The following is a 12737-nucleotide window of genomic DNA, read 5'->3' as shown; positions in this document are numbered from 1 at the left end:
AGGTTTTTTTTGTGTGTGATTAGAGCACCACTTGCCCCATGCTTCCCACAAGGAATTCAAAAGTCCCATTGAATACCAATTGTTCATCAAGAGAGAGTCTTAATTATGTTTATCATATGCAGAAGTTCCTTGACATTGCAAGGGCTGGAGGGCTGGATGGCAATACGATAGGCCACCCATTCCTCATAACGAGGAAGGAGGAGGAATTTGCTTTAAATTGATTAATAATGTATATTAGTACAGTGGTACATTGATTGTCAAACTTAATCATTTCCAGGAGTACATTCAATTCCCAGTTCTATTTGAAAACCAAGGCGTGGCTTCCAGTTGGCTGCAGGAGCTTCCTGAACTCAATTGGAAGCCACGGAAGCTGTGTCAGACGTTCTGCTTCCAAAAAAAATTCACAAACCAGAACACTTGTTTCCAAGTTTGTGGCATTCGGGAGGCAATTTGTTCAGGAGCTAAGCCGTTCGACAACCAAGGTACCACTGTATAGCATAATAATGAATATAGTATGCAATAATTGTTCATATTTTTAGCAGAGAAGAGGGCATGCTTCTCATAAAGATTAATATGCAAGATGGGAATTAGGGCAGAGTAGAATCAAAGGGTGCTAGCCAACAAAACAGCCCTGCTAGTACAGCAAGTTTTATCTGTGCAGTGAACCTCCTTTCCCTTTCTTCTCCCTATGTTTCCTGCAGATCTGCTCCAGAGGGTTGGGGGAACCCTTTGAACAAATTTAGAGATCACACATGGTGTGTGGGGAGAGGGGTGTGTGTGGAAGTTCCATTGTACTACTAAACCTCTTTACACTAGCAGATCCATTTAGACGGATACCGCTCCATATGGATAATTTCAACACTGATATTTTCATAAAAATTTGATCCCTACCCATAACATCCTTGTCTGTTGAGTGCATATTTTCACATGCAGTGGAAGATGGGGAAATAGAGCTCTGTAATGCCCTGTAAGGATGCTCTGCTGATTAATTTAATTAAATCACATTCATCTCTTGAACAATTTATTTTATTCAAATGCCTTTATTAAGTCAGAGAAACTAGCCTGCCACTGCCATCTTTTCAGCACCAGGCAGAGGTGTCTTAATTCTCACAGGTATTCTTGTTAGGTGTTCTTTTGGATGAACACTTTTGGTATTTCTCTGCTTGTATTGCTTTAATGAACTTTCTGTTTATATTGTATTTTTGTGCTTCATTGTCTTGTAAATTAATTCAGCACCCAATTTGGGTGTGTGAAGCAGTATATAAAATTCAATAAAATAAACATAACAAATTAATTAAACAAAACCCTGGAGCATTGGAAGATTTTAAGCTTTAACTGTACTGTGGGTAGTGTACATGAGGAATGAAGCTTCTTGATTCAGCACACCCTCCAGATGTCAGTGGACTGCAACTTCCATCATCTCTGACAGTTGGCCATGCTAGCTGGGGCTTATGGGGATATGGAAGGCCCCATGTGAGTTACCTCTGAGCTAGAATGTTATCAAGAGGAAGAGGCTGACATTAAGGAACTTCTGGGCATGTTCTTATACAGCTGCTGAATAAGCTTCAAAATACATGGGCTTGTATATCATTTTATGTGTTTAAGACTCTCCTCCCTGCAAGAGAGGGGAGTGGTTGTGGGCGGGAGCCCGAGCTCCGCCCCTAGCAGGGGGCATTAGCCCCCTGCCATCACCTCACCTGGCTGGCGCCCACGCCCCTCAGCGGGCATCCAACCAGGTGCCTGAGGGGGGCGTGTTCAGCAGCCTTTTGCTGCGGCGGCAGCCTTCGCCCGGCCTCATTCTTCGTCCTCTCACCACGAGTCACCCACCCTCCACTCCCTTTTAGTTAGGGCTTAGGTGACTGGCCTTGCTATGGACCTTAGGTTGGTCGCCCTGGTTGACTAGGGGGCCTGGTAGGAGTTTTTCCATTTGGCATTAGGCCTTTTTGGTTTTTTCGCCTACCTCGTAGCAATCGTCACAACTTTTTGTGGTATTGGTGGGTAGGTTAGGCATTGGAATAATGTGTTGTGCTGTGTCGAAGAGCTAGGTGTGGCCATCGCCTATGCCTTCAATTTTTAGGGGTATTCCGTTAAAGGAATCTGGCGGTCGTGTATTCTGTCCGATGCCTGCTTGGTGGGAGGCCATGGCACGACCCTCGGTGACATTAGGGGTGAGCCTATAGTTGGATCGGCATCAACTGGCTCCACCTACTGGTGAATAAACCCACTTGTTCAAATCCAATGCCTAAGCCAATACCTTTTCACTACTGTAATCAATAAAGTTGTGGCCTTTCCTTGCCCATTAACCTTATATCACGTGTCCGTGTGTATTCTTTCCACATTGCGGGGGTCGGGTCCTCGAACCACAACGTCATTTTATAATTCATGACAGAGAAGACCTTCTAGGAGAGAAGATACTCAATTTGTAATATGTCCAAGCAGTATGGGCTGAATAATGTTGCATTCCAAACCAGGCAATTAATTACAATATTTCATAACATAATTAGTCATTCCGTTACTTCCTGTTGTCTGGCCAAACTACATAGTATAATCCCCTCCCTACAAAAAGTGTAATTCTATCATTTGGCAAGTCTACAGAGATTTCATTAATGAGACATCTTCAGACTGCTGTCAGTAGTCTCCCCCACCCTCAAACTCATTGCAGGCTAGAAGGAAATGCGAGTGAAGTGTTTCAGCCAGGAAATTCAATCTGTACCTGTACCTGTACCTGTAGCTTTGGAAAGCAGCCCAATCTGTTTCAGAACCACCCTGTATCTTTCAAATTCAACTCATTATTCAAAACCAAATTAGATTTGTTAAAAAATGAAGCTCTTCTCTCACCTTTCACTATAATGGGGAATCTAAAATAGGTTATAATTTGTTTTGTTTTCAAAGAAGTGGATGGAATTTGCAGGCATAGAAGTCCCTTCTGGATGGATTAAACCTGTCAAAACTGTAGGTAGATACACTCAGGGTTTCTTGTATAGGGCACATTTAAAGGTTCATTTTTCAAAGAAAAGGAAAGGTCTCTTTCATTTTCTGTCAGAAATGAATGCAATTTACAGGCATGGTCACTCCTTCTAGAGGGACAAAGCCTGCCAAATTTAAGAATGATAGTTGCAATGGTTGTCCTGCAAGGACAGACTTTACCATATTGAGTTTGGTAAGAATCATAGGAGGATGGAAAAAATAGTATGGGTCTCCAAGGAAGACCGAGGTGGGTGAAATACCCCTTAGCAAGGTCCTTTATATCCCAAGGGTCATGGTGGGCTTCTCTCTTCCAGAGAGGTTTTTTGGGATCTCTCAATCCCTAGGAGTGAGAGATATCCCAATTGATCTGCACTGGGGAAGGGGTGGTGAAAAAGAGTATGAAATCCCAAGAAAGACTGGGTTAGGGACCCTGTTACCCCTGCCTCACAGATTTAAGGGACACATGAGGATGTGAAGAAGAGGTTCTTCACAGGCAAGAGAGAGCCATCTATTGACTTGTATAATGGAAAGGGTAGTGGGGGAGAGCACAGATCCACTTGAAAAACAAGCTCTATTTAGTTCAATTTTCCTCCATCCCCCTTCACTGTGATCAGAGTGCACTGCCAAAATAATTCACAGGGCTTAAAACATAGACCTGCCAATCAAAACAAATGGTTCCCCATCTCTACACCCACTTGAAGTTGGAGAATTTCCCTGTCAGCTTTGGTTTTGCTTTTTTAAAAAATGTAGTACTCACTTTGTCCATAGAACAACTCGAGACTTCAGGGAGTCCATGATTCATTAAAATGAAATGTCATTTTAATGGCACAATCCAACTTGGGCATGCAAAAACCTCACCCAAACCCATGTTCACCTTGAAACTATGAAAGTGCACAGGGCTGATGCACACCCCTAGGAATGAGTCTGAAAACCTTTTCTTTGCCAAAGAAAAGCAGCTTCAGGAAAGGAAAATTTGTAATAAAGAAGCAATGGGGTGAGGGAGTGTTACAGAGGGCCTACTGTTTCTCCATGCTGAAGCTTCTCTCCCATGAGCTTTCCTTCTAGAGAGTTCAGTGGTAGGGTGGGAGCTTAAATCCCACCAATTTCTAGGGAACTTATCGTAACTTTGCTTATCTTCCTTTTGATTGCACCAATCAATTACAGTGGTACCTCATGTTACATATGCTTCAGGTTACATATGCTTCAGGTTACAGACTCCACGAACCCAGAAATAGTGCTTCAGGTTAAAAACTTTGCTTCAGGATGAGAACAGAAATCGTGCTCCGGTGGTGCAGCAACAGCAGGAGACCCCATTAGCTAAAGTGGTGCTTCGGGTTAAGAACAGTTTCAGGTTAAGCACAGACCTCCGGAATGAATTAAGTACTTAACTGTTTTTGTAATGAAATACCACTGTATTTGTAATGAAATTTTCATAGATGCAACAAGATCTGAATGTGGTATTAATGAAAATTAAAACAAATATGTCTCAACTATTTTAATTTCATATTAATTGCAGAATTGGACATGTTTCATGTGGATTTTTTTAAATGCAGAATTCTAATGCACACAACAACTATTCCATATTAGCCTTGATAACAAGGCACACTCTACTCTATCATAGGTCAAGACCCGAGATAAGGACAATAGCAAAGTGGCAACAATATCAATTTCCCAATAAATAGGTCAGGGAAAATTTTGTTTCCAGGCTTACTACAACAGCTCAACTTTCCATTTGTTTTTAATGTCTTTGTATATACTCTAATTGGATTTTTAAGAAACAGATCATACAGTAGCAAATATGAAGGATATAAATAGTGCTGCACTGGAGAAGCAATTTGTTTCCTGTAAGGTCCTTAATGATTTATCAATCACCTGAATCCTTATGATCTGAAAATCACGGCATGCTTTCTTAATTTGTCGTGAAGTTGGCACAAAACATGCAGAAAGGCCGAGGCATCCTGTGCTCTCTGTGCACAAATGAATCTGTACCGTTAATTATATGCAAATCAGCTTCACTAACAAGTCTCTAAATAACTCAGCCTTGGATTCATTGCCCAGGGAGTTAGAATACTTTTCTCAGGGAATTAGACAAGGGATATTAATCAAAACACCTCGTAAGCCAAAATGAGCTTACTAGGTAGTTGACCTTTGTACTTTCAGAGAGTGGGATAAATATAACAGACAACAAAAGTACTTTATTAGAAAATGAATTTTGGAAAAGATACTTACTTAGTATTTTAAGTTAGCTTCTCCACTCTCTATAATTGCAGAGGTATGTTTGAAAAAAATAAAAGATGCATGATAAATTCTAGAGGAATTGCAGGTTAGCCTCTTGTAATGAAGAATCAAAGGTCACCTTCAAGACTGATAGATGGGCTTCTGGGGGCTTTAGTCCAGTTAGCCATCAGACATACATCGATGCACACCTGCTGAAGACCTTCCTCTTTCTACAAAACTGTTAAGTAGAGCTTCATTCCAGTTTGCATGTGCACTGGATGTGTTTTTAGATGTGTTTTATCACTTGTGCTTGCTGCCCAGGGCTCCTTTGGGAGGAAGGGTGGGATATTAAGTAAGTAAGTAAGTAAGTAAGTAAGTAAGTAAGTAAATGATAGTCCATACATTTTATGATGTTTTGGCTTAACAGATGCTCAGCATAACACCTTCTGTTTGTTTGTTTATTTCCAGGCATGTGGCAAAAACCAAAGTTGCCTCTGGTTCTGGACAAGCCACAAAACATGGCTGATAGTCTACATTTTGCATTCATAACTTTTGCAACCCTGGGATATATATTTAAGACAGGTTCTCCTCTTCCCAAGTCATGCTGGAGAACCACAATAGTAATAATTATGCATAAACGCAGACATAAGAAAATATTGACAGGGCTCAGTTATGTGTAAGAGGATTGTAAATTAAGAAACAATAAGGCATTATATTTTTGTTTGTGTCTGTCACAGTTCGTCTTCCATTTTCCTGATGGACATTGTTGGAATACAACTGTAGGAAATCCCAGATTCATGCAACTTTTTGTAATGTGTTTTGAGGTTTCATAAGGCTGCCCCCTCCTTTTGCACTACACAGGGACATTTGGGATAATGAGAAAGATGCAGAGAGTTGATTAGTATGGTAGTTTTCCTCCCATGATAAAACATTCTGTTCTTGGTCTATTTGAAACATTTCAGAGTGTAATTCAGCCTGCTATTTTCCATTTCGAACCTCTTCAATCAGCCTCTCTTTCTAGCTTCCTTTCTGCCATTGATTTATTTCAATTAAGGATCGTATGTTCAAGTACCATAATTGCCCCTTGTCACTATTAATTCCCATCCCATCAAATTTATAAATGAATCCAGAGTCCATAATGAGAAGTTCAGAAGTGCTAGCTCCTCTCCCAATGAGCCAAATGATGGTGGAGAATTTTGGAAGTAGAAGACTCAACAAGCTTAAGGGGAAACAGAAGGAATGCAAAAATATTGCCTTGGATATGGAGGTATAATTGCTGAACAAAATACATTCATTTAGGCAAAGACAGCATTGAATCAGTGGAAGATTTTCTGAATGCTTGTCTGTGCTCCAGGAGCAGGCCGAACTAGAGGACAGTTGACCATGTTGCAAACAGCTGTAAAATTCTGCTTGAACTATTTATGCCATATGTGGGTAGTGTGGTGCTGTTATTAGTGTCAGACTAGGACTTGGGGGACCAGGGCTCATATCCCCACCTGGCCATGAAGCTCATCTTGGGTCAGTCACTGCCTCTCAGCCTAACCTACCATGCAGGGTTGCTATGAAGATTAAATGAGGAGGGAGAGAACCATGTATGCCACCTAAAACATACTGGGGAAAAAGATGGGGTCAATGTAAATAGATAGCTGAAACAATAGATTCAATGTATCAGTTTTATGGTTACTTGTATATAAACCATTACTTTTGTAATCTTCCGATTAGCTGATAGCACAGCTAGGCATGATTTACTGTAGAGCAATGGCCTTTGGAAATTCTTAGCACTATTTGTGGGAGAACAATTTTGCAGAAACCACAGGGAGAGGAGAAATTCTCCAGCAGTTTTCAGGGGTGGAACTCACAACAGCAGTAACACACATATTTCTTTCCTTGTCTCTTTCTTTCCACCCCCCACCCCTGCCCAAATCCTGTCACTGCAATTAGCTACAAGAGAAACTGCATTGCCAACCTGGGTGCCATTTTTCATCTTCCACAATCCCCTGGACCTAGAGTCTCAGTCTCTCTCTCTCTCTCTCTCTCTCTGTGTGTGTGTGTGCGCGTAGTAGTAGTAGTAGTAGTAGTAGGAACAAATAAGTATGAAGAATTTTTGAAGAATATTTCATGAAATGGATGGGAAAGGTTTTTTTTAGTCCAGGAAAAATGTTCTCTGACAATTTTTGGCTCTCACCTGATCTATTGTGCAAGTGTTGTTTGGCTTATCTTATTTTACCATCCAACTATCTTATTATCTTAGTCATTATCATCCGGTAAGATAGGTAAGTGTTTTGCTTCAGATTAAAGGACCAACTCAAGGAAGGTAATCCATATCGTGTTGCACAAATCTGGTTGTGTGAATTAGCATAAGAGCATGTGGTTATCTTTTTTAAAAAATATATATAAACAAATGACTGTTTTTAGATTTATAAGCTATGGTATAGCAAGGGAAGTTGATATGATTGAATGATCTGCTGTTTTCCAGTGATAATCTGGAAGAGTCATTTGAGGCCACGAAGGAAGACTACAGTTTATATTTCACTAGATAATGGTATGAAGAAATATTCATTTTATATATTTGTTATATGTATGTCACTGACCTCTTTTCCTTAGTCTTATGATTTGTGTCTGCATTCCTTTGTCACATAAGACAGTATATATTTTTATTTTCCTCAGTAACTATGAGCATTGTTTTCATACTCTTATATTTCAAGGTGAGTCTTTTTGTATGCTGTGAATGCTCAGCTACTCCTTTCTAGAGTTTCCATCTTTCAAAAAGTTGCTGACTTGCCTAAGATCCCAGGAAAAACACCACCTTTCGGAAATCCCCCCCCCCCGCCCCATTCCTCCTATGGCAGTCCTACTTCAGCCAGCACATTCCTTCTCTTAGAATACAGCACACATTATCATTGAAGGCTCATGCCTGTTTTCCTACAAAACCCTTGCTTTGCTCTTGAAATTCTCTCCAGTTTCCCAGATGCAACCCTGTTTAAGGGTTGGGAACACTCACACAAAACCCACCCACAATGTCCTTAGGAGCACCAGCTTCTATTGAAATCTTCACATAATTAACACAAAGATCTGAAGAGGGCTTTTAAGCAAGTTTGATTGAGAGTTTCTAAGTAAGTTCACGCGCAGTAGGCACCCTGTCACTATCCTGGTTTAACCATTCTCATCTTCAGGCTGTGGGATAACCAACCTCATATAACCAAAATGCTTAAGCAGTGGGTGTCTTGCTACTGAGTGCCTGCAAATCCCCTTTTAGTTCAACCACGTGCCCTACACCATATATGATGTCCAGTAAAAGGGAGGTGGCTGTAGCTTGGCCAGTTTGGCCTGGTTGGTCAAATACAGATCCTGATGGACCAAATTTGGCCGATGATCTGGAGATAAACCATCACTGTTCACTTCTAACCCTTGGGCAGGAGAAGTAGAGATAAAGTTTCCTTCTATTTCCATTAAGCACTGTGGTTTTTTTAAACAAAAACTTCATAGCATGTTTCAAGCTCAAAATGTGTGATCCATCTCTATTTCATATCCATGTGGTATAAGCCACCAAAAGCAGCTACTGCCTTCAAATGCAAATCAAGATGTACTAACACAACGCTTCAAATTAGCAAACACTCGCATTCCTTGATACCTGGTTATTAGGAACTGTTGTACTAGACTTAACTAATTTATTGTCCCTGGCAGTAGTCCACCTTGGTTTATCTACCAATTGCCTTTATTATCTCTTCTAATTATATGGAAGCATCCTGCTTGTGAGTGTCTGCTTTGATAAATATGCACCGAGACAATACGAGACTTATTTTTTCATGGTTGGAATTATTAATCTTTAACTCTAAGAGATAGAAGTGGGCACCATATATATCATACATAATGAGTTTCAGAAAGATTGTGTCAGTGTTTATGGATATCAGGGTGGTTTTATTTTTAATTAAATGGCTTCATTTTTACATTGAAAATGTAAGTGCGAGGTTAGATGAACTGAAAACCTAATACATTATATCATCACAGGTACAAATTGATATTATTATGTAGCTGACACCATTATGAAGGGATATTTTAGGGGTGTGGAACTGCTCTTTCCGGTCAAAATAATGAGGCAAATGGAGATGATTCGGGGTGATTTTACTCTCCCAAAGTTCAGTTGCAATGTCGACAAAGCCCCAAGTCAGATCAGGACTCCCAGAAAGCTCTCTGCTGCTCTGTCTCTCCCCCACCCTCGGCCGTACTCTCTACTTATCTGTGCACTGTGTCCCTGGTTTCCCATCTTTGTGTTTTTCTACTTTTGGTTCACAGATTTTGCAATAAATGCAATTGTCTAAATCCTGCCTGTCTAAAAAGAATTAAAGAACTCTGGATGGGTTTTTTTGTTAAAACCAAGAATTAGAGGGTTTGGAGATGTTGTTTTTAACTTAAAACCTTCACATATATATTTTTTTAAAGGTGTGTTGCTCAGCTTGAGAAGAGGATCCCAGAGCCATTCCATTGGCAGCCTCACTATTGGAAGATGTTCCTTCCCAACATCAGGAAAGCAAAGCCAGTCCATATGAAGGTGCTATTTTAAATAAAAAATTCCAAGCAAGAATCTGCATTAGGTCACCTCTTAACTATTTTGAAGACAGTACATGAGACAAACCCCAGACTCCCTACTGCAACTGATATGGATTTTGGAGTTTTAGTTGGTAGAACAAAGGTAATGCCTAATTATGGATTATGATGGAAAGTAAAACTCTTTTAAAAAAGGTAAAGGTACCCCTGCCCGTACGGGCCAGTCTTGACAGACTCTGGGGTTGTGCGCCCATCTCACTTAAGAGGCCAGGGGCCAGCGCTGTCCGGAGACACTTCCAGGTCACGTGGCCAGCGTGACATCGCTGCTCTGGCGAGCCAGAGCCGCACACGGAAACGCCGTTTACCTTCCCGCTGGTAAGCGGTCCCTATTTATCTACTTGCACCCGGAGGTGCTTTCGAACTGCTAGGTTGGCAGGTGCTGGGACCGAGCAGCGGGAGCGCACCCCGCCGCAGGGATTCGAACCGCTGACCTTTCGATCGGCAAGCCCTAGGCGCTGAGGCTTTAACCCACAGCGCCACCTGCGTCCCATAAAAAAAAAACTCTTTTACTTCCCCCATAAAATCACCTAAGTCTGCAATTTCAAAGACTTAATCCACTCTGGAGAATTCCTGTGCCTGCAAATTTCATCTATTCCTGGAAAAAGGGAGGTGTTATAGCTGGATAATCATATAATTCCCCTTAAGAATAAAAAAGGAGTGCAGAGCTTTGTATAACACAGAGTGGATCAAAAACAGAATCCCAGATTGCAGTGGACACATCGCAGAGTAACTCAGAAGCAGACTGTATTATTATTATTATTATTATTATTATTATTATTATTATTATTAGTGTTATTAATATTATTATTATTAAAGAAAGGATAGAAGGTCATGCACACAACTAGTATATTTAGTTAAAAATGTTTGTTTGCTATCATGATATGAATAGTTATGACAACAGTGAGACCAAGGAGGAGATCTTGTCTTCTGGGCAGCCCAGGTCCTCCATACACACTGCCCAGGCTTGTGCCCTGGGGAGGTCACTTTGGTGCTGCTAACACAGCAGTTTGACTTCACTCCTGAAGGCATACTCTATTGTTTCTTGAGACAGGCAGATGCCAACAAAAAGAACCTTAAACACACAAAGTAGTTTCACCAGGTAGATTTTCCCCATTGATTTATTTCTGAGTAAACATGAACAGGAGACCTCTATTAGACTATTTAATGGAGGGATTTAATTATTCCTATAATTTGTAGGTAAGATTTTTTATTATCTCCATATAGTTGCAGGAGGAGAAGGCTATTCTCTAAGAAGCAGGATGTGTTCATACCTGAGCATTTTTCAGCTGACCTCTTCCTCAGCTGAAATCCTACACATAATAATCTGAGCCAGTACCAGTACAATCCCAGTCAGTGGGGTATACTTCTATGTAAACATTTATAGGATTACACTGCAATTATCATATATTTCTTAATTATTCAGACCCTGGATTACCCAGTTATATTTCAGAACATAGTGTCTTGTATAGCTGTTTAAGTCAAAATTTGCCTATATGTGACATTCTGTCTTCATAACTTGATATTTAAAATTATTGCCTCACTAGGTTTCCAAATTCTGGTTTTTTTTTTCTCTTCAAAAGGGCAGGTTAACTGATATATTTAAAAAAATGTAATGCATATTCAAGGATGGAATATTTTTGGCAGCTTTCTTAACTAGGTTTCTCTTCACTTTGCATTTAATAAAGCTGTTATTGTCACAGCCTGCTTTTGACTTCCATTTTCATTCATCCATATGCTATCTTCGTTTTAATAATGAGAGGCAGTAAAATAAATCTCTGACATTAGATGCCCCCAGCCAGCAAGTATCCTTCCAGCTTCTTGACCTTCTCAGTCACTGAAAAATCTACATGATTTTGTAACCTACAGCCCACTGTGAAATCCCCTCCCCTACCAAGATACAACACATTAAAATGAGACATGGAAAATCATTCAAACTACAGGAAAGCAGGGGGACCACGGAAAATTAGCACACACACCTGATACTCTCCAAATGTAGTCCTAGCTTTCCACACACAATTTGACAATGCAAATCATATCCTGTCCATTCAATTCCAGTTTCCTAACCTCTCCAGCTGTGCTCCATTTATTGTTAATGTTTTAAAAGAAATGAGGTAGTCTGCATTATCTCCAACCTATATAAGCAAGCACACCTAATGTACAAAATCAGAATTATGTTACCAGAATGCCATTTGCATTTCCTCCTCTGTTCACCTCCCTCCCTTTCCCCAGTGATGTGCTCTTTATCAAACGTCAATATGAATAATTTTTCAGCTGCAGTTGTGCATAAAAGATCAGAGCCTCATCAATAACACCTAAGTTTGTGTGTGTGAAGGTGGAAGAGGGCAGGCACAAAAGCATGGAAGATTTAATTTTCAGATCACATGAATTTCTATCGCTTCCAAGGGACAAAACCAGGCGCAATCTGTAATTTGTATCTGCTGTGCTTATTTCAGATACCTTTGTGTTACAAAGCTTGGTTTCAAAAATAAATAAAAAGACTGGAGCAAACTCCAGGGAATCTTTCCAAGAGGTGTATTTCTTTCTGCAGAGTCAATTTCAGACATAAAACCAAGAGATATTGATCATCTTCAACTAAATGAACTTTCAGATTTATTCAGAGCTATAAACGATGCTGTGATAAACAGGAAAATGATATATGGATTGACCTTGCATAAAGAATTGTGTTAAGCAAGAAAATTTTTTCCTGCCATAAGGGAGAACAAGCCTTCCCATTGGTACTTTGGAACCTATAGTCATGAAATAACAAAATATGTAAACCCAGTTCAAGACTCCTGGTATGGGCTATGATGTAAATCTCAGCAAAGTCACTGACAAAACTCCTTTGAGCACAGCGCGCTAGGAACTTCTTTTTGCAAACCTCCTTTTAAAAAGGAATTGCTTGAAAGCTTGCTCAAAAGTTACTCTGACCACAGGTCAGTGTATGCACT

This window comes from Podarcis cretensis (assembly GCF_951804945.1).
Source record: "Podarcis cretensis genome assembly, chromosome: 5".
Classification (NCBI taxonomy): Eukaryota; Metazoa; Chordata; class Lepidosauria; order Squamata; family Lacertidae; genus Podarcis; species Podarcis cretensis.
Note: the sequence above shows the minus strand (reverse complement) of the source record.